Source organism: Agelaius tricolor, unplaced genomic scaffold, assembly GCF_023055355.1.
Source record: "Agelaius tricolor isolate 1412-34295 unplaced genomic scaffold, bAgeTri1.0.p SCAF_25, whole genome shotgun sequence".
Classification (NCBI taxonomy): domain Eukaryota; kingdom Metazoa; phylum Chordata; class Aves; order Passeriformes; family Icteridae; genus Agelaius; species Agelaius tricolor.
Window position 1 is genome coordinate 275,427 of NW_027269285.1, and position 21,476 is coordinate 296,902.

Below are 21,476 nucleotides of genomic sequence, written 5' to 3' on the forward strand. Positions count from 1 at the left end.
TCAGCAGTGTTATCAAAATCCTGGGTAATGAGCTGTTCCCCGAGTGACCGGTGTGGAGAGCGTTACAGCTCGGTCTCTGGTGCCCCGAAGGGCTCAGCGAGGAGGATTCTGTCAGCTTGCAGTAGCACTGGCTAAAGCCATAAAGCCCAGCCCTGGCCGGTGGGCGAGCACCTCGGCTGTGAGTTAGGACACAAGCATGGGGCTGGGGAGGAGAGAGCAGTGCTGAGCTGCTTGTGCAGGAAAGCCTGCTCATCCTGAATCCTAATGACAGCAGCCTAAACACCAGTGTCTTTAATTATTTCCTGGTTTAATTAAGCAGAACCAGTCAGCTGACGATTTTTATTTTAATTCAAGCAGAAAGCCTTTCCCCGTGCCTGAATTAATGCCAGCCCAGCGGCCGGCTGCACAGATGCCAGAGTGCTGTTTGTTTATCCGGACACAAAGCCTCCATGGACTGGGTGTGGATGATTAGTGACTGCAAATCTTCATTTTGAAAAATCTGCTGTGGATTTTGCTGTTGTCCCCATAAGTCTCTGAGTGGAGGAGCAGAGTAGACAGCGCTCCTGCCCACGATGGGCGCTGAGCTGAGCACTGTCCCAGCGGTGTGAGCGGGGATGTACACACCTCCTCCCTGCTGCTGATGACAGGCGATAAGGGAGGCAGATGCTGGTGCTGCTGGGACAGCCTGATGTGACTGTGTGCTCTCCAGGGCTGGAGCAGGTGCAGCTGTGTCACCGGGGGGACACTGCAGTTACAGGCTGCCGCATGCAGCAGTTGGGAGCAGCCCTGCAGAGACCTGCTCTGCCTGGGGACAGCCCTGCACCAGGCTGCTGTAGCTCGGGGCTCCCCAAAGGGTCATTGGAAGCCCCTTTCCACCTCTTAGTCTAAAATACCCTGGTTGTGTGCCCTTCGAGGAACCACAAAAAAAGGCGGGTGGGGAGGAGCAGGGCTGCCTTAAACCTGGAGGCTTCAAGCACCCCAAGTTTTTCTAATGTATTTTAAAATACTCTGTCATCTTAATGATGTTTTGATATGTCCCACTAAATTACGTTTGAAAACCCTCCACTAAAATTTGGCCTAAAAAGGTGGAAATCAATTCCTGGATAGTGAAATTTGCCCGGTCCTCTTCTTTTAAGCAGTTAAATGACTGAGTAATAGATCCATAAATGAACATCTTATTAGCCTAATCCTGAATGGAAGAATACACAAATCAGCCATTTGCTTAGTGGATATCACTTAAGTTTGCCATCCATCTTAGTCAAAGGAGGTGCCGAGTTTAATTTATCAGTGACTGGCCAAGAACTCCCAGAGAGGGAAGGGGGGAACAGCAGTCTCAAAGTGGTGCTCTCCTGCTGTAGATTAGCGTGCCTGTTGTTTAATTGCACCTCACTGAAATGCAGGGATTCCTTCAGCTGTGAGCTGTCCTGCTGCCATGGGAAGAGCGGTAGGGTAAGCAAGAATATCCAGTTGTCCAAGCATTGGGCTTGGGCTGTGAGGGCAGCCAGGAAAGAGAAGCAAGCCCTGTTTGAGCAGGGTGGGCACAATGGTGAGTTCTTCAGGTGGCAGAGGAGTGGGACAGGAGCTGCTACAGGTGCTGAGACCCAGCACTCCTTCACCACCTCCTAAGGAGCAGCTCCCCTGGACTCTGTGGTGTCCTTGACAAAGCCTGAAGCTGAACAAGAGACTTGTGCTCTCTTTAAAAATGACTGATTGAGATATCATTTGGATGCAAAATTTGTCATCAGTATTCATGTCCTCAGTCTCAGATAGCTTTTATTGAGCCAAATTTGAAATGATTGGAAATCAGAGAGTGGCAGGTTTTGAGCCAAGACTTAGGAGGTCAGGCTGGACTTTGTAGAGGTCTCTGCCCAAGAGGGCCAGAGCCTGGTCATGCAGAGGATTTGTGGGTTTCTGGGTTTGTATTAAGCTGTGTGCTTAATAAAAGAAGTAGTTGCACAAAAGGGATGGGACAACCCCCTTTGCTGAGTGTTGGTAGCTCTGGGTAAATCAGTGTGCAGTTGTTCTCCAGAATCAGTGTTTCGTATCTCTGGCTGCAGTAAGCCCAGAACTGTGGCATTAAGTACATCATTGTCCCGTGACTACAGAGCCAGTCTGCAACCTCCCTGCACCTTCCAGACCCACACATTCCTTAGCCTGAACACACTGTAAGAGTTGGAAGCTCAGGACACAAGGATGTGCCCATTCCCCAAACTCATGGCATTCCACAGGGACACTAAGGAAAGCAGAGCTCTGGTGCAGTTTTAAAAATACCTCTGAAATTGGGCAGTGCTTGTTGGGTTTGTTGCCCAGTTAAAACCCGAGAGGAACCTGACAGCTGTGGTTTGAGGAAGAAAGCACCTACTCATGTGTGGAGTCTGCTGCTCCCCAGCAGCCAGAGTGGTTTAAGCTGTTGAAAACAGGATGAAATCCTGCCTTGGGCTGCTGTGCTGGGAGCAGAGCCGCAGTGAGCCCGGGCCCCAGCGCTGCTGGGCTTCCCCCGGCCCTCCTGTGGGTTTATCCAGATATAACTCAAATCATAACACAGCTCCTTAATGTTGCTAACTGTGTGATTTAGGCTTTTGATCAGCAGAATAGAGTGATCCTGAACACTTTTAATGAACTATATATTTATCTGGGGAGTCGTACCACTTTCATCCTCCACACAGCTAATAACCATAGCTCAAAAGAGCCCGCTGGCTCTGCATCTCATTTTCAATTCGTGCCTTTTTAAAGAAGATAATCATGGAAAGAAAAATGCAGAAGTTCAGGGAAATGGCTGTGCTGTGTCCATTAGTGGGAGGGGTGGGCAGGAGGTGGTGAGAGCTGGCTGGATCCTCTGCAAGCCCCACGTGGGTCTCTGCAGCCTCAGGATGGGAAGGGAAGGCAGAGGTGGAGCGTGGGGGCTGCAGGTGATGTTGTGTGACACTGCAGCTGTTCCTGGTCTGTGTGAGCCGTGGAGGCCATCAGCAGGAAAAGCAGCACAGAACCAGGGCAGTTCGTTTCCAGTTCCAAACGGTGCACAGGAGCCACCCAAGCTCCATCCTCCCCCTACTTTCAATACCACAGTTTTCTTTTGACTTTTCCTTTCTCTCTGGAAGAATTTTTAGTGCAACTTAGAAGCTGTTCAAGCCAGGCCAAGAGTTTTAAACCATAATACCAGAATCACAAAGAAACATGGAATTACTCTCATAATTCTTTTCATTCTAATACATTGTTGTGCCTAAACCCTCTATGGAGTCAGGGTAGTGTTTTGCCTGCATTTGTAACAGAGACATGACTTCCTGGCAGCACCACAGGCAGAGTGGGCTGAAATTCCTCCCTGTCCTGAGTAGCCCAGTGCCAGCAATGGTGGCACAGATGGCTGCTGGCCTCTGGTGTCCTGCAGCCCCTCTAGTCTTTCAGAAAGGAGCAGGAGGCCCAGAGGTAGGGGAGGCAATTGCTGCCTCAAGACCATGTCACAGAATGCTTCAGGTCTTTATGTATTAAGCTTATTTGAACAATGTGTTTTGTTCATAAATCACTGGTGACAGAAAATGTACAACCATGTATATCACATGCTACAGAGGGTGATAAACAGGAGGTCTTAAGTATCTGAGGAAATTTCATTCCTCTGGCTGGTCTGGTATTTAGGACCATTTTAAAAATTGTTCTTTGCCAGTAAGAGCTGCAGAGAAATTACCATCAATCTAAAGCATCTGGGGCCTGAGCTCAGGCTGGGGTTAGTGGCTATTTTGCATTATATTGACCTGGTGAAATGCCAGTTGGTTTTTCTGAAATAAAAACAGCAATAGCCAATAATTAATGTTCCCATAGTTAATTAAATTGGTCCAGCTGGTAAAGTGAAGCCATGCACTCTGGCCTCAGAGATTTGCTGCTGTGGGTCACGTCCACGTGCATGCCTCTAAGGGCTGTGTGAGTGCACGGGTCATGAGTGTGGTGCCCTGCTCAACCCTTCCCACAGCAGCTCCAATAACACCAGTGACATCCCCAAAACCACCCTGGGGACTTGCTGCTTTCCCTTTCTGGAGCAAACTGGAGCAGCTGAGCACCACTGACCTCTCCTCCTCCTGTGCCAAGTCATCACTCATCTGTGGGTTTATTAGCTGTTTATGAACATGCTCTAATGTTTTAGGGAACAAAGCTGACCTCAGCTCTGTGCAATTACCCCGGCTCAGTGCTGTGTGACAGTGCAGAGGGATATGTGCACCTCAGGACATGACCCCTCCCCGCGGGGGCAGGAGGTCTTGACCAAAAGGGATGGATGAAATAGTGACAGTAAGTTTAATGGGATGTTGCCAATGGTACAGAAGCAGCTCAGCAGTTCCCTTAAAGCCCCTGTTTAGTGCAGTGGGACAATTTCTGTTCTGGCAATGGTCTGGTGCCACTGGATTACAGTTTGGCCCATTTCTGTTTGGGTTTTTGCTTTAAATCTGTTGTATTTATTTTCTTCTTATCAGGGCCATGTTCTTGTAAGAATGGGACTTCACAGAGCCACTACAAAGCTTTTGGTTCATCAGTTTTTAATTAAATTTGAATTGGAGATTCTTTTTCCTCTAGGCTAATTTTCAAGTGACAAACAAAATCCCCTTAAGTGCCTTTTCTTTTCTGCCATAAACTAGTAAAGATGCTGTCAAATTCCCTCAGAAACTCAGCTTTTCCAGCCCCAGAAGAGTGCAGATTATTGTTCTATTAGAAACAGATCAGAGCAGTTCTTTAGGTAAACAGGTGAAATAAAACCAGTGCCAGACCCCTCAGTGCTTGTGCCAGGTGACATCACTGGACCCCTTGAACAGGCATCGCTCACCAGGACCATCCTCTCTAACCTGTTTCCTGTGATTAACTTCAATTAGAGAGAACAGGCTTGATTAGACTGCGAGAGTAACTTCTCAGAAAGCCACTCACTATTCTTTCTGGGGCAAGGGAAAAGTGCAGGGCTTAGTGAAGGAATAACCTCTGCAGAATTAACTTACTGCTCTTTTCAAATGAATTTTCAGGCCTCTGAGCACTGCTGTGTGGATCCTGTAAGAGATAAAAAGGTTGATTTGGACAAAAAATCGTGTGTGGTACCTCCTGTACCTCCTACCCACTGATGCTCAATGTTAGAGCATTGATGCATCTGGTACAGTTGTGTTGAAATTGCTGATAATTACCTCCATCTCACTGCGTTTCAGTTCTCGATAACAATGTGCAACAGCTCTGTGTCATTTCCTTTCTTCCCTGTACACACCAATCTGCTGGATTCATCTTTCCAGAAGTACAAGCTGAGGATGATAAGGATAATTGATGATTCCCTTCTGGACCGGGTCATTATTAATAGCTGTGCTCACTTAGGCTGTCAGCTAATCTCTGCTGCAGAGGGTTTATCTTGGTGTGCTCACTGTGCTCCCCACTGGCGGGGAAACGTGCTGTGCAGAAATGACATTCCTTCTTAAGCTCCTGTTCTGTTATTCAAATTTGAAATTTTTGCTTCAGCCAGACAAACCCAAACTCTCAAACTCATCCCGCCAGCATGGTTGGAGCTACTGGCAGTTTCCATGTTAGCTTCTATGGCTTGAATAACCCACGCTCCCAGGGTATCCCAGTACCTCTAGTCCCTGGTTTGACATCCTTCCCAGAGTGTTGGGAGGCAGGACAGTGCACCTGCACTGCTGCCAGTGTGGGCAGAGCTGCAGCTCAAAGCTGCAATGCTCAGCATCCCCCTGAGCGCAGCGCTGGGGGTGCAGGAGCTGCTTTGGGGCAGGGCTGTGGCACAGGGCCAGCACCCCTGGGAGCAGAACGCTGCCTGGGGAGGCAGGACCTCGCACTGGGGAAACGGGGAATGGGAGTGAAACAAGCAGTTGCCCTTGAAATATCAGAGGGTTAATACTGTTCCCCAGTGACATCTATGCTTTGGCTTCTGCTAAAATGAAACTGGTTGAGATTTTCCTTTCTTTTAATCTGAACAGTTAAAGGAAAAATCTCTTTGTAGGGATTGTTTTGGAGAATTTAAACAAGTGGCATTTTCGCATGCTGAAGAATGTTGATATTTTGTCATAGCTCTTCATATTTCATCCATTAAAAAAGAGTTCCCAGACCCTCCACTGTGACTAGCTTTGTGATGCTTTGGTCCTTGAACCAGTTGTAGCAACTGGAGCAGAATCTGGGTCCCTGGGGTGGGCTTCACCCACAGAGAGATCTTGAATTGTGTTCATGGCTGAGGGGCAGCAGTTCCAGATTTTTCACCACCTGCCATGATAAATCTCCTTCCCTCCCTCCCCTTGCACCTTCAAGAAGTTGTTCCTTTTATTTGCGAAGTAGAAAAGTGATTTTTAAAAGGTGAAAGAGTATTTCTGACTTTGATAGCATGATTAGCTGGGCTCAGAATATTGTTATGGCTTATCTCGCTCTTCTGTGATAACTCAGAAAAACAATAAATGTCTTCTTACAGCAGACTGACATTCAGTATTGAAATTGGTCTCCTAATCTTTATGTGATTGCTTTCTCTGTGATAGAAATATTGCCTCTTGTAGGGTATTTATTGTCTAGTTCTTTCCAAAGTATTGACTTTATGTAACCGTTTGATATACATCAAATCCCGTAGAGATTTAATAAACTCTTCTGGTCAGTCTTCTGTTGTAAACACATTGAGATTTATGGTCATCTTAGTGGAAAGCCCTTTTTTGCTGAAATTCTCTGCTTCCAGATATCAAAAGATACGAATGGGAGCATAGATCACTGCAGGAATCGGAGCTCCCAGCTGTTGCATGCTGCTCAGGAGCTGTTGATGGCTGAAGTGTGTGTGTGTGTTGGGTGGTGGTGCAGCTGCCAGGGCTGGGGTAGGGGCACCAGGACCCTCCTGTGCTCGCTGGGGCTGGGGCTGCAGGGCCCGGAGAGCCAGCTGGGCTCGGCTCCAGGAGCATTCCTGTGGAAGAGCAGCAGGAAAGGAAAGATCTACTGTTACTCAATTATGCATAGTCAATGTATTGGTGCTGTGCTGCCGCACCTGGAATTGAGAGAAATGGAAAACTGGGAAAAGAAACATACAAACCTCACGAGCAGCTGCATGTGTGTCATTTCCTTGCCAGGTTCCTTGTGCTTTCCCACCCTCTGACTCCCTGGAGCCATTCGTTCTTATTCTGAAACCAGACCATAGGTATTTCAGAATGAAACTTAAAAAGTGTCCTTTGCTTTGGGATTGGAGAGGGGAGGAACACACTTGTTTTTAAGAAGAAACTTTTCTCCATACAGGAATCAGCTTTCTAGGGACAGCCTGCAAGAAATCCAGCCGAGCTCTTCAAATTCACTCATTAAATGCAAATACTCTCTTTTTCATCTTACATTAACCTCCCTTTAATGGTGTGTGAATGTCTTTTCATTTCACAGCTCAGCATTAAAAGACTATATAGTGAGAGGTTTCTGAAGTGTTATAAATCAATAGCAGCTAGAGAACAGAGCAGGTTCCTGCTTTGCTTGCAGTGGGGAGGAGCTGCTGTTCCTATAATGTCCAAATCAATCCCCTTAGGCTGGCAGTGCATCCAAACCGTGCCCCTACCAGCTGCTGGAAGCTGGGGTCTGAGGTCGGGCTCTAGAAAGGAAGTTCTGGATTGAGGCTTTCCTCTTACTTTGGTGAGATGAATTTCAGTTTCCCCTCTGATGGTGCAATTTAATGGGCAAATGCTGTTTGCAGACACCTCTCCACAGACTTTGCATTTCCTGTTGTTGTTGTGGTGGTGGTGGTGGTGTTCCTGCCCTTCAGCTCTTCTCCCGGGCAAGAGTGAGAGGCAGCAGTGAAGATAAAATGTTTTTCCTCACCTGCCTGTCACAGAAGGTGCCTGTCTTGCTTCTCTGGCTGCTTCATGGCTTGGGGACAGGTAATTAGTTGGGGCGGTGGTGAAACCTCAGATAAATGGTGTGATACCATGGCTTCTCTGCTGATGGGAACACTTAAGGGGAAACTTACTGGGAATGATAAAGTGATGTATTTAAACAAGCTAAAAAGAGAATTTGGGTGATGTTTTGAGGCAGCATGACAACCACAGCTCTCTGGCAGCTGACTATTTCCACTGTGCAAGCCTAAACCTAGAACTGGGGGCTGGTGGGCACATCACTGTGCCCAGGGCTGGACCTGGTCCTTGTCCTTGTCCCTCATTTGTGTGTGGTATTGCACCAGGCTGGAATCTCCCTCAGAGCAAATATTGGGAACAACTCCCAGCGTGCTGCCAGCCACCCAGTTTGCTCCTTGGCACATCAGGTTGTTGCCATTGGAGCAGCAAGCAGAGCATTCATGTGGAGCTGAAATCTTGCAGTGTTATTTCATCTCCATTATTTTTCCCTCCTGATCTATTGAGCTATAACCACTTTCAAAGACAGGGACAGATTATGGTCACAGAGATGGCTTAGCTGGGACACAGCTAGTCATTTTTCCTTGCTGATATTTTATTAATATATGTTATTAACCTTGATTCTCCTTCCCCACGGTGCTTTATCATCTGAACTAATTAATTCTTCTTGCAAGATGTACAGGGAAGGGATGGGCATGTAAAGGAGATGCATCTCCAGGTGGCCACAGTGGTAACTGCAGTGAGGGGTGATCCCAGCTGAGGAGGAGCCCTGGCACACAGCAAACAGAACCTGGATACATGCACCTGGAGATTGGCTGAATTTGTCCTGTCCCTTTTAACTGGCACAAACACTGAGGGAGATGATACCTAAGGAATAACAAAGCTGGTTTTCTGCTTTTTAATGAACATGAGATAGCCAGGAAGAATAAACAGTTTCTTTGGTTGGTGGCTCACAGCCAGCACGGTGTCAGGATGTGCAGCACTGACCAGCCCCCCCAGATCCCCCTGGCCTCCCTGCTCTCCAGAGGCCGCTGTGGGTGATGCTCAGCCCCAGCCCAGCCATGAGGGCCCAGCAGGATGGGACAGGGCTGTGGCAGAGGGTCCCCTGTCCCTGCCCCTCACACCACGGTGTGCCAGGGGCTCCAGCCCCAGGAGCTCACCAGCGACTCTGTGCTCCCAACAGCTGCTATTAACACTCTTCCTCCTTTCTTTCAATTCCTCCCACCCCTCTTTCTTGTTTTACTCTTTCTTTCTATCCCACCTCCCTGCTCCAGGGCTGACATTTGCTAATAGCGGCACATTGGTAGAGAAGCATTGGAAGTCTGAGCGAAACTGGGTGCCTGCTATAGCCTGGCAGAGTAAATGTAATCCTGTTAGCAAGATGAAAATACCATATGCCAGGGAGAGATGGAAGGAGATCAGAAAGGATGACTGTGCTTGCAGAGGGCAAAAGAAAATACGTACACAAATTCATCCAAAACGAAATAAAAATTGACTGGATTTGAAAACAATCTTAATGTCCTGAAAATGGCTCATCTGATTCATCCTACCCAGAGATCTCATTGCACTGAGTGACCTCCGCGTTCCAGCCTGGGTTTATGCTCTTTATCTGCAGGGTCCCTGGTGCTGGTGAGAAATGGCGCTTCCAAACTGATGCGTTTGCTCCTGAGCCACTGCAGGGCTGTGGAACAGGGGGGAGTCGTGTGTCCCACGGTCTGAGGGGCTGTTTGTCCATTCTCGCTGGGAAATTCAGAACCTCCAGATGCTGAAGGGGAGAGAAGGTTCCAGGGAGATCTTCCTGCAGCTTTTGATGCTACTTTATATTCAGCAACAAAGTCTTCACTTGGATAAGCCGGTGCTGTCAGTTCTGCCCACGGTGTCCGAGCATGCAGCTCAGCGAGGGCTGGAGTCAGGCACTGTCCTGGGCTGGGGACAGTGGGGACAGTGGCCATCCCCCTCCTAGGGCCCATGGGCACCCACGTGCTGCCACAAGCCAGTGTGGCTGGGAAGAGGGAGTGGAAGCATATTGTCCTTGATGCCAGGAGAGATCTGAAATCCAAATGTTGTTTCAGGGAGAGCATCTCTGAGAGCTGCCTACAGCGTTTTACAGGCATTTGAGTGTTCTTCCCTTTGAACTAAGCTGCAATTTGTCTTTGTAGATGTCTCTAATACATTAATACAAATGGTGTAGTAGTGGAAATGCATTATAATACTGCACAGTGTTGCTCTTAGTAATTCTCCTCCTTCAGCAAGTGAACACTTCCTCGCTCATTTGTATTCATTGTTTTGATGCTTAACTTGAAAAATGTATATTATACAACAGGCTGAAACCCATGACGAATAAAAGGAAAGAACCCAAGGGGATAATAAGCATCTCAGCACTGCTGTGATGTCTCCTGCTGCTAACATCAAAGCAACCAAAGGCATCACTGCTGTGTGCAGAGGACAGGGAGTTCCACGGAGTTCCATCTCACCATAGGGATGGGGACCCTGACACCAGGGAGCAGCACCAGGGCCAGCACCCGCAGGGGCTGGTCCCTCCTGTCCCGGAGTCACTGCAGCCCCTGTGCTCTCAGCAGAGGCTGCTGCCTCCTCCAGCAGCTCATCCTGGGCTTGTCCCTGCACAGCAGGAGCCTGGGCAGCCGTGCTCCAGCCAGCAGCTCATCCTGGGCTTGTCCCTGCGCAGCCGGACCCGGCTCTGTCCCGCCCTGTGCCCCTCAGCCTGCTCTGAGTGATCTGGGCTGTGCTGCTCCCGAGGAGCAGCTCTCATGGAGTCTCTGATGTGTAAGGGGAGGTTTGGGTCATTCCATATATTCTTATCTCCAGTTACCTCGTCTACATCTTGCCTTGTAATTCAGACCATAGAATCCTGGATTTAGTTTTGAGGGTTTACTGTCATGGATTTTTACCCTGTGAGTGTACCTGTAAAGCCATTGATATTCAAATAACTTCACTAAATAAGCAACTATGCCAGAGTAGTTATTTATTACTATTTATGATGAGACTTATCTAACTGATTTCTCCAACACATTTCTCCAGAGGAAATTAGATACATTGCTTAGTTAAAGCTGTGCCAGGGAGGAAATGTTTCTATAAATACTTACCAACTCATCTGGAGAGATGATAAGTGCTGGTGTGTCCTTCACAATGTCACGTTAGTTGCTGAGTCTGGTTTAAAATTCAGTTGTTTATGTTCCTGGGAGAATAAAAAACCCGATGGTTCTAAAGTGAGGAACAAAGTATATGCAAAAAATCCGTCCTGAACTCTGAAACCTTGAATCTAAGGACTTTTTTTTTTTTCTCTATTAGATTCAGTGGGGAATAAATTGCCAGACAGGCTAACATAGTCTGCTCGCTTAGCTGGCACCGGAGGACAGAGTGACACATGGTGGCAGCCAGGGTGTGGTGCCACCAGTGCAGTGCTGGAGCAGTGGCTGTGCCCAGCCCTGGCATGCCCTGTGTCCCGTGTCCTGCTCAGCAGGAGGAGGCCCCGTCCTGCCCATGGGACTGCAGCACCCTGACAACAGGTGAGTACGAAATTACACTTCACTTACACTGAAAATTGTTACAAAAAAGGAAGTTTAGTTGTGAATCAGGCTGAGGCACTGTATGAAATACATTCAGATAAGCAGATGAGTTAACTAAATCTCAGATTTTGCCAGTTACGAAACCTCCTGTGGTTTTCAGCAGGCCTGGGAAATAGAAACAGACAGCAAATAATGAAAAACATTCCTATAGGCTTCTACCTATGGATTGCAGGAGGGATGCAGGGAAATTGCATCCTGGTTTACATGAAATAATACACAAAGAGCTGGAATGGATGAGTGAGATTGGGGTCCAGCCTCAGCATTCCTCCATAAGCAAACAGAAGCTCTCATTTCCAGTGCCAGCCCTTGTTCAAGGTGACTCTTTAGTTCTGTTGCTGCTTCAGCCCCAGAAGTGACCCGGGGGCACCCAGTGTTTTATTTGTGATAACTGACCACTCAGAAATAGCTGTGGGTGCCAGCAGCTCCCCAGTGCCCGCGGGGGATGCTGGTGCCCCTGCACGTCCCCTTGTTCCCCTTGGACCCATGGCTTGATTTATTTATTTCTTTGAGTATCTTTCCTCCTGATTTTTAAAAGCTCAAATATGGACACTGTTTTGCTGCTGGCTCTGAGGTAATGGGGTTTTTTGCCAGTTACCTTGTTATACAATCTCAAATGTCAAGAAATCCACCTACCAGGCTGTCTCTGTCTTAATAGCTCTATTACCAGCTCTAGCTAGTTTCAGAATAAACTTTAAAACGATGGCTAAACACACACATTGCATCTAGCTGCAGCAGTTAAACAAGCTAATTCCCTCTCTTGCCTGGAAAATTGTTCACTCAACAGCTCTTTGGACCTGTCAGGTTTATTTTTAGCCACAATTAACACACCAACATACAATGTCATAGCACCCCTTCTGTTAACTGATGTGCCAGCACTTTTTTATCCAGTAAACTATAAAAAGTTTTAAATTTTTAGTATTTAAAGCCTTGAAGGAGAAAGCCCCCCCCTAGTATTGATGCCTGATGACATTTAGTCAATGAATTAAGAAAAAAAGAGCGGTGATGGTTCTGACTGTCTCCCAGCTCTTGCTAGCACTAAATTACAGAATTAATAGGCTTTTAGAAGAGACTGACACGCAGTTACTGTGGTAAAGACAATTAAAAGGAGAAAGCCACTTTTCTCACCACATTTAATTTTAACTGGAGGCTTTGAGACTCAATAAATCTTTTTCTTATTTCATTCTCACATTTTCCACAGGTATTCAAGTTTTTAAGGAAAGCTCCTGCTATAAACAATTTTTTCTTTCTTTGAATCTTTTGCTATTCTCTTTTTTCCCTTCCTCAATAAGGAGTTGAGGTGCTTTCCCATCACCAGCATTTTACTTTCTTTAGAATTGCTGTTACTAAGATGTGGCTCAGGTTTTATGAAAATACAGTGGGGCAGGAGTCTCAGTCCCATCTGGGATTTTTCTGGCAAATCTAGCTGGTGGAAAAAAAAAGCAGACAAAGCCACTTGTCTGCAGGAATATCTCAGGGCAGTGGGACTAGGGTGTAGAAGAGGGTTTTTTTTTAAGAAAACAACAGCATCATGAAAATGCAAATTTTTATGACAGTTTTGGAAACAGACTCAGAAAATCTTTCTATTCCAAGAGCTTGGGCTTAATTAGCCTTTCCTTAAGATAATGGTATGAAATAGAAATGTCAATTTTGTTTAAAAACAGTTTCCTAAGAAACACTTCTTAAAGAAGTTGCTGAGAATGGATTTATCCAGGCTCAGTGGCTGTTCAGAGGATGCTGCAATGATTCAGCATTTCCCCACGCAATGGCTCTCTACAGGGTTTATTAGCACAGCCTGCTCCAATGCCTCTTGGAAAGCTCTTGGCACAGCACACTGTAAGTCTCTTCACTTGCCAAAAATTGTTTTAGGCTCTTGTTCAATATCAAGTTCATATTGTGACCTTGGGTGGAAGCACCAGGAGACACAGTGCTGCTGCTTCTACCAGTCAGTACCTTTAGGGCAATTTCTGCGGGGGAGATGAGCCGTGAGTCAGGCACATCTCCTGGTCAGGGCCATCGTGGTGCTTCTTGGTGAGATACAGCAATCCCCACCCTGTGAGCAGTCTGAGGGGCAGAGCTCAGCGTGGCAGCTTAATGGAGATACCCACATTTAGCAGTCTGAACACAAGTTCATTCTGATGGCAGCTTTAGTAGAGGAAGCAGGACTCTGGAAGACAGGAGAGCTTTAATTCCTTCCCTGCCCTGGTCCTTCTGACAGGTGTTGGCAGGACCATCATGACTTGTGGTTGTCTTCCACCTTCCCCAGCTCGCGGCCACTGCAGATCTGCCCTGAGCTGATGCAGAGCAGCTTCCCTCGCTGTGCAGAGGCAGCAGCATTAATGTCAGGTGACATTTATACCTCCCTCTCCACTGACTTAACATTGTGTGAGTGATTCAATGTCTCCACACAGATTGATGGAGCAAATTACCCTTGCGAAGGATCTATGTCTCTCTGACTGTAGGGACTCGGGTGACTAATTCCAGCCTGACACTTCCCTTCCAAGGCAGCAGCACTGAGACGTGTCCTGGCCATGCCCCCGTGCTGCTTCCCAATTGACTGGTTGATGAATGGCCTGGCCTTGGCATGGCAGCAGTGGTGATGGATGCACTGCCCGGCTCTGCGGCCGTGCCTGGCCAGCATCTGGCACAGCCTGCTGCTGCCACCTGCTCCCAGCCACCTCACCCCCTCAGAGCAGCCCCACGTCCCTTAGGGACCTTGTCAGGAGGCACTGGTGGCCAAGGGGTTAAAGGAGCTCCACAGCCAGGGCCCTGTGCCTCACGGTCTCCACTGGGTTATAGTCAGTCCCTGTATGATGTTGTCAGTGAGGGTGAAATGAACTTGCAGTAGCTGAAAGCAAGATAGGTTAATTAAAAACCTTGATCAAAGCATCATAAACCGCATAAAAGGTTCTATCTTCTAATTATTTTTAAATGGTCTCTCAGGCAGGATGGCCAACAAGAAGTCCCTGTTCCCAGGGCCTGTGAGCTATGGAATTGTGTCATCGTGTCAGATTCAGTTATCACTTGCTGTCCAAACGAGAGGAGGGCACGGCCCGGGATGGTCCCCCTGTTGAGGATGACCATGAGGAATTGGTGATGAATCCTCAGCACTGGTGTGAGGGGTCGGGCTGGGAGCTGCACAGACCCTCCCAGCTGGGGCAGAGCCGTGCCTGGGGCGAGCCTGGCCGAGCTGGCCTTGCATCCTGTCAGTGTCTCAGCTCTGAATCTCACACCAAGGGAGGGAGGTTTCAGCACCCGCTGGATGTTTTGGTTCTCACAAGCACTTTGTGCTGCAGAGGGAAATCAAAGCAGTCAGCCCAGCCCCAAAGCATCTCTCCGTGCTTCCCAGCACACTCTCCTTCAGCAGGGAGCTGCCACCTGCCCCAGGCTCTGTGACAGCTCTGACTTCGCGAGGGCAGAGGGGCACAGGGCACAGCAGTGATTATCCAAGGAAGATTTCAGTGGGAATTTTAGGTTACAAATGATAATTCTGCACTCTGTGTAGGAGAGCTGGAAGATGCAAATTCAAGTCATCCCCACCACAGCGTGGTGTCCAGGCACAGGTACCATGGGTGTCAGCGCAGGGATGTGCTGTAGTGAGAACAGCAAAGGTTCTTCCAAATCCCTTCTCCTGGCATGTGAAACAGGACCAGAGTAGCATGTGCTTCCTCCTGCCCTTTGGCTTTTGTATCTTTCTCTGCTGTCAGAGGCCTGTATTTACCATACATAATACACTTAGAAAATGACAGGCCTGTAAATCTGACTGAAGGCAGTTACATGGTGGTGTGAATACAAATAAATAGCATTTCCAGTGCAATACTGGGATAGTCTGGGCTGTCTTGGGTGGGGTACTGCAATTGCAAAGACTTCCTTTCTTGTGTTGATTTTGGATTTCATGCAAACATTGTTTCTATCCTATTATTTAACCCCTGGGATAGGACTTTTGGAATACAATGATTTCTTGTATAAAGGCCCAGGTTTGAATCCAGCAGTGTTCCTTTCCTGTCCTATGGTTTTGCTGTGAGAGGGGAAAGAAGTGCTGGAGAAAAGAGCAGCACACGCTCACACAGCTAATGAGAGCAGGGTGTGAAAGTGTCCTGTCTTTCCTTCCCACCCAGCAGTGATGGACCCCAGAGCAAACTGCAGCACCGAGAGACGTGGGAGGTGTCGCACATGGTTTGCTCATCACCCCATTTGCTGCAGAAGCAGCTCATCACTTCTCCCTGCAATGAAAGAGAAGGACAAGGGCACCTCAGGTAGAGGATTTGTGTGGCCTTGGTGACCTGGGCTGGAGCAGTGGCCACTGTGCCTCTGGGGCCAGCCAGCAGGAGTGGGGAGGCCGGAGCATCTCAGCCCCTCGGGCAGCCCAGGACCTTCAGAGCACCACGAGGGCCGGGGGTCACTCCTGGTGCAGCTCTGAGCACACCCACCCCACCAGCCCAGAGCTGAACTGCGTTTGGAGAGCCCAGTCCTGTGTTCTGCAGTGAGCAAGGGGGCTGTTCACAGCATCCTGCCATGAACTGGCTTCAAGTGGCCCCTTGAGCTCTCTCAATTAATTAGTTTGACGAGGAGCTGGGTTAGTTACCAAGCACATGAGCCTCAGAAGCCAAGTTACAGAGCAGCTGTGAGCTGGTTTGTACTCCTAGGCCAGCACAACCAAGGCTGCTCTGCATCTCCCACATGCTTCAACAGTCTCATGCCCTTTTCCCTTTCTTTCCTATCAAATCCCCGTCCCTGGGCAGCTCTCCCTCCTCCTCCAGTGCTGCAGAGGACAGCTTTTCCCACTTCCAGTATGGTTCTGCACAGCCACTCACCTCTCAGTGTCAGTGTGACCTGTGTTACAGAGACATCAAAGCACAGCATCCTCTGGGAAAAGGAGAGATAAAGAGAGAAGAAAATGTTCCAGAAGCAGCAACAAGCAGGAGTTGTGTTCAGCCCCTTTTGGAACAATAATCTCCCGAAGGTGTGCGGAGCGCTCCAGCAAGGCGCAGCGGGAGCAGCCGGGGCTCTGTGCGCAGCGTAATCTGATCATGCTCTGTTTGGGTAAGAAGCACAGCTTCATGCTTTTCACTTGCTAGGAAAGAGATTTATTATGAAAATCAGGTCCCTGCCTCAGAGCACATAAAAAACAGTTGGCTTCATAACCTTGGGGAAAAAAAATAAATAAAGAAATCCCATGAGACACGTGTGAGAACTGAGTAAGTATTAAAACATATGTTGGAACATATTGATCCCTGAAAGCCTCCTGCAGCAGACATGAATCTTTTTCATTTCCAGCCCCACTGATGGTTTAATGAGGATGGTGTGTGCCACTCACCTGGATCAATAATTTTTGCAGATTCCTGCCAAGCCCCACCACAGGCCCTATCTCAACCCAGCAAAGAAGACCTTGCCATGTTTCAGCTGAGCAATATCAAAGCTCTGCAGGGAGCACAGCACAGCCCTGGCCAGGCATCCTGTCTCAGGCTCCAAGGGCTGCCACCTTCATCAAGGGACATCCAAGGACCTACAAGTGACCTGTGGGTCAGCATCCCTCCTGCTAGTTCTTGTCCACAGTAATGTCCCAGTGGCACCTGGCTTGGTGTGAGCAGAGTGCCTGAAATGGACCCTTTTATTCCTCTTTCAGGTGCACCAGATTTTTCCTTCTTCTCCTCTCAAAGTGTATATGTAATAAATATAGCACAGGCCTAGGTGGATGAAAAGATGAATCACAGCTATGAAAATATTTGACTATATTTTAAGCAGGACTCCCAACAGGTACAATCATAACCATCTACCCTGACGTGCTTCAGAGGCATCAAAAGATGGTTTTTCCACCACTGAGTTACCGTTAATTATTCTTAAAATAAAGTGCTACCATGCAGCATTAATTCAGAAGAAACTGTAAGTTCCTCGCTATTTTCTACAGCTTGTTTTCACAATGAATTAATGGGAGTTAATTTAGCAGTTCACAACAAACAGGACCACTGCAGGAATACAAACTAGGTGTTGCTTCTTGAATTCTTCCTCCCTCTTGTTAGTGCTCCTCTTCAACTTTTATTAGATGTAGCACAAAAGGTCTTAGTCTGGCAGAGAGTAAATTTGCTGGAAAGGCAGAAATAAGGAAAAATACTGCATGATTTTCTCCTCCTGTGGGTATTATCGGTTTGGCACAGATACATTGCTCTCACAGTGGAAAAAAATGGTAAAAAATGGGCTCTAATTCTTTGCAGTATGTTAATATTAGTATCTATAACCATGTGGTGTTGTCATGTCTGTGTAGAATGTCCTTTGTCCAAGACTGATCCCAGTTTTCTGGAGCAAGAACCATTTCAGCCCACAGGTGGCATTTTGACTGTCGATCACTTTCTCTAAAAATGCAAGAGATTTTAGTCCTCACTGAGATGGAAAACTAAAATAAGCAATTTGGAAAGCATTCTGCATCTTGGAGAGGCTTTCTATAATTTATTCAAACTCAGCTTGAAATAGAGAAATGGTTTTACCCCCAGAAGCATCCAAAAATACATTGTGTCAGCAAGTGCATTGTGTAGGAAAATCACCAAATCTTCAAAAGCTGCAGGTCGAGGTCCCTGTGCTAACAAAGGGCTCATTTACAGCTGCAGCTCCTGTGGATGCCTGTGCAAGCCAGATGCTCAGCAAGTGTTGGGGTCCAGCTGGTGTGTGGCCAAGAGGCTCTTCAACAGGAATGTCCCCACAGCCAGATACGAATTTTGGGATCCCCCTTAGCCAGTGCAGAAGCTGTAGGGATGCACAGAGGTCCCTTGGGCATTCCAGGAGAGTAGGATGCTCCTGCCTCCTTGCTCAGGCTTAGTTCTCTGTGGTGCCAGAGATGGGAGGTAATGTTTACTGCAGCGCGCATCCGCTCTAGAAGGTCACGAGGAACAGGAGGAAAGTCCCAAGCTGTGTCAGGAGAGGTTTAGGCTGGATACTGGGGAAATTTCTCCATGGAAAGGGTGTCCAGCCCTGAGCAGGTCGCCCAGGACAGTGGTGGAGTCCCATTCTTGGATAGATTTGGGAGACATGCAGGTGTGGTACTTAGGGACAGGGTTTAGTGGTGGCCTTGGCAGTGCTGGGGGAACAGTTCCACTTGGGGGTCCTAAGTGTCTTTCCAACCTCATTAACTGTGATTCCACAAAGCTATTGCTTGCTTTTTTTCTTTGAAGGTGCTTCTGTCCTTCTTGGAGACCATGAGTAGAGCAAGTTGGGGTTTCATTTCCATCAGGAACAAAGCAAGTCAGTCTGGAAATGCTGCCTGTGTGTTTTAAAGATCGGTAGCAGCAGTTGTAGAGACTGGGGGTGGGGAGAATGGCACACAGAGAAAATTTCATTGAAGCAATTAAGGAATCACCACACTTTTATGATTAACTTCTTGTTCCCAGGCTGAATGCAGAAGATGTTAGTGGGGGCATTGCTATTCCATACCTGGCACGAACAATGGGAATATTTGTTCTGCCCGGGAGGATTACACCTTCCATTAATCTAAGTTTTATTGAAAGTTTAAATAACAGACAGACAAAATTTGATCAATTAGCAGTGTAATTCCAAGGAGATGTCACAGGGAAATTAAATCTCGAGCATTTTCAATGCAAAGAAACCTAGGAGCTCCCTCCAGTTTTCTTTCTCAGTACAGTGTTTAGATTTTAATTGAAAGTTTATTCTGCTTTGTGCATCTTCTAGTAAATTTTAATTTCAGACTGTAATGAGAACAGTTTTCTATTACAGTGTTTGTAGCATTTCTCAGATAGATCAAAGATGCCTCATAAATGAAGAAAACAAACAGGTTTGTGTAGGATCCACTAGCCATGGAAATCTCCAGGAGGAAAGAGATTTATGTGGGGAAAAGGAGAGGGAATTGGTGCTGTGGTGAGGAAGGATGCATGGGGAACCAGGTGGCTGTGATTATTGTAGCCACGTGCTCAGACCGTGGGGGCTCACTCGGGGCTCCTTCAGGTCCCACTAGTGCCAGACAGCCAGGGCTGTTCTCTTGCTCATCCCACCCCAGACAAAAGCTGCTCCTCTGCTTCCCAACTGCCGTGGTCCCCTTCCTGCCATCCCTCCATTTTGGCTTTCGTTTCCTTATATAATTTCTCTGTCCCCAGTGAAGTGTTATTGCCATCATTACTGCTCCACATGCCTTCCATTTTTCTTATCATAAATGTCATTCTCATACTGCAAATACCAAAAGTGCCACAACCTTCCTGTGAATCTATCTCAGTACCATCTTTGGAGACATACCTCATCTGAAAAGAGCTAATACTGAAAATAGCTGTATATTTTTGGATGTACATTTTTGTCTGAATGGATGTCAGGGATCAGCTTATCGGGCAGCTGAAGCAATGCAAATCCCCAGTCTGCACAGGTTTAGTTTTGTTTACACAATAAGACTTTCTGGTCAAACCTGGGCCTTGATACCCTTACAAAAAGCTTCCCAAAAGTGACAAAGACTCCAGATTTAACAGAAGATACTGGTGAGGAAAGGTTTCTCAGTGATGGTGGAGGCACAGAACACAGCAGCAGGACTGAGCTGCCGGGTGTGCAGCACACAGGCTGTGATGGCAAATCACCCTGGACTGTTCCCCTGTCAGTCACCGTCAGATGAGCAAATACCAGGAGGAACTGGTGCTTGTGAAAATTAATAGACGTGGCTGCACATTCCCAACATCAGATTATCTTTAACTGTACCTGCCAAACCAATCTGTTTGTGAATCCTGAGGCACCAGGCAGCTGGAGCCCTGGCTGGGGCACACCAGCTCTCTGTGGCATAATCATGCCTGGGAGGTGAGGATTTGGGGTTTCTCAAGAAGTAATTTTTCTTAGTAAAAGCAGTGATTAACCTTGCTTCAGTCACGAGCAGTGGTATTTAAAACAACAACAAAAAAAAGGCAGCTGAGAGCTGCCTGCAGCTTGGCTCGGGCAGCCGCTCCTCCATATGGCGTGTGAAATGCCAGCACATGAAATTAACTCTCATAAATAAGTAATAAGGGCTGATTTGCCCAGATCTGGATGGGCTGACTTCCTGTGGAACACAGCCCTTAACCATGGCATCATTGTAACTGCAGGTGTTGGAGGCCACAGAGTTCCAACAAAACGTGTATTCCAGGGAGAACTTGGAAAGAAAAAAACACTTTGGGAAGGGGCCAGCATTCCAGCCTCATTCCAGGATGCTCAAGAAGGAGTGCCTGTTTGTGTTTTCAGAATTGAATGTTTCAGTTTTATGACATTTTCCACAAGTCAGGCTCAAGTGAAATTATATTTTGTTCAAACAGAGCCTTTGAAGTAACCAAAATTTTCCCTCTTCCAGGCGACTCCTTGTATGAGAGTTCTTTTCCCTCTCCAGAATGTGAGAAAATTGAAATAATGAAACTTCCTCTGAAAAATCAGAAAGATTTGTGCCACATCACATATCTCATGTAATCTTTCACTGACGGTACAGGAGTTCTGACTGAAAGCCCTATTCCTGCTAGAACAGAAATTCAGTATGCAAGAAGGTGGCAAGATTTTAAGTAGAACTCTAGGACTTAGAGTTGCCCATCTCTGACAAAAAAAGTGATACACAAATAGTCAAGTTTTCACAGACCCTGGTGACTTGAGAGAGCAGTTTTTCAGCTCATCTGCAAGAGGCCTTCCCAAGTGCCTGGTGTCCACTCGCAGCAGGCATTGGTTCAGGTACTGACCCAACTGAAAGGGCCAAGCACCAGTGTCTGAATCCCCCTTTCCAGCAGCACCATGGGTTCCTGGAGGCCTGATCCTGCAGAAACAATGGAATTTTTCTTCAGTCACCATCAGTGAAGTGGGAGCAGTGTCACTGGGAGTTGGGGATTGATGAATGGTCCCTGAAGTGCAGCAGCACAATCTGTCAGGGCTGAGGTTAATGGGGGGAATGGAAATAGCCTGAGCCTGCACAGCTGACATCATCTGCTAAATTAGCTGAAACCAGCTCACAGTGTACTCTTGCTCCTCACTTCTCTGTCATTGACCCAGGTGCCCAGCTGCAGCACAGCCAGCCTGGGATCCACACGGAGCCTGGGCAGCTCTGGGGCCGGTGTGCTGGGCTGGCACTGCCCGGCTCTGC

The 21,476-nt window shown here is 47.5% G+C and overlaps 1 long non-coding RNA gene across 14 annotated transcripts in view; it reads left to right on the forward strand.

Annotated features, from left to right (window-relative positions):
* LOC139599885 (uncharacterized) overlaps positions 1 to 21,476 on the forward strand; it is a 134,379-nt gene that overhangs the window by 100,985 nt on the left and 11,918 nt on the right. For 9 of the 14 annotated variants that reach the window (XR_011682331.1, XR_011682339.1, XR_011682333.1 and 6 more), the window contains 2 exons: positions 11,130 to 11,347; positions 16,249 to 16,447. This is a non-coding gene — a long non-coding RNA (uncharacterized lncRNA). Of the gene's footprint in view, positions 1 to 11,129; positions 11,348 to 15,522; positions 15,661 to 16,248; positions 16,448 to 21,476 lie in introns of all 14 variants that reach the window. The other 5 variants (XR_011682337.1, XR_011682327.1, XR_011682335.1 and 2 more) reach the window with 3 other exon arrangements.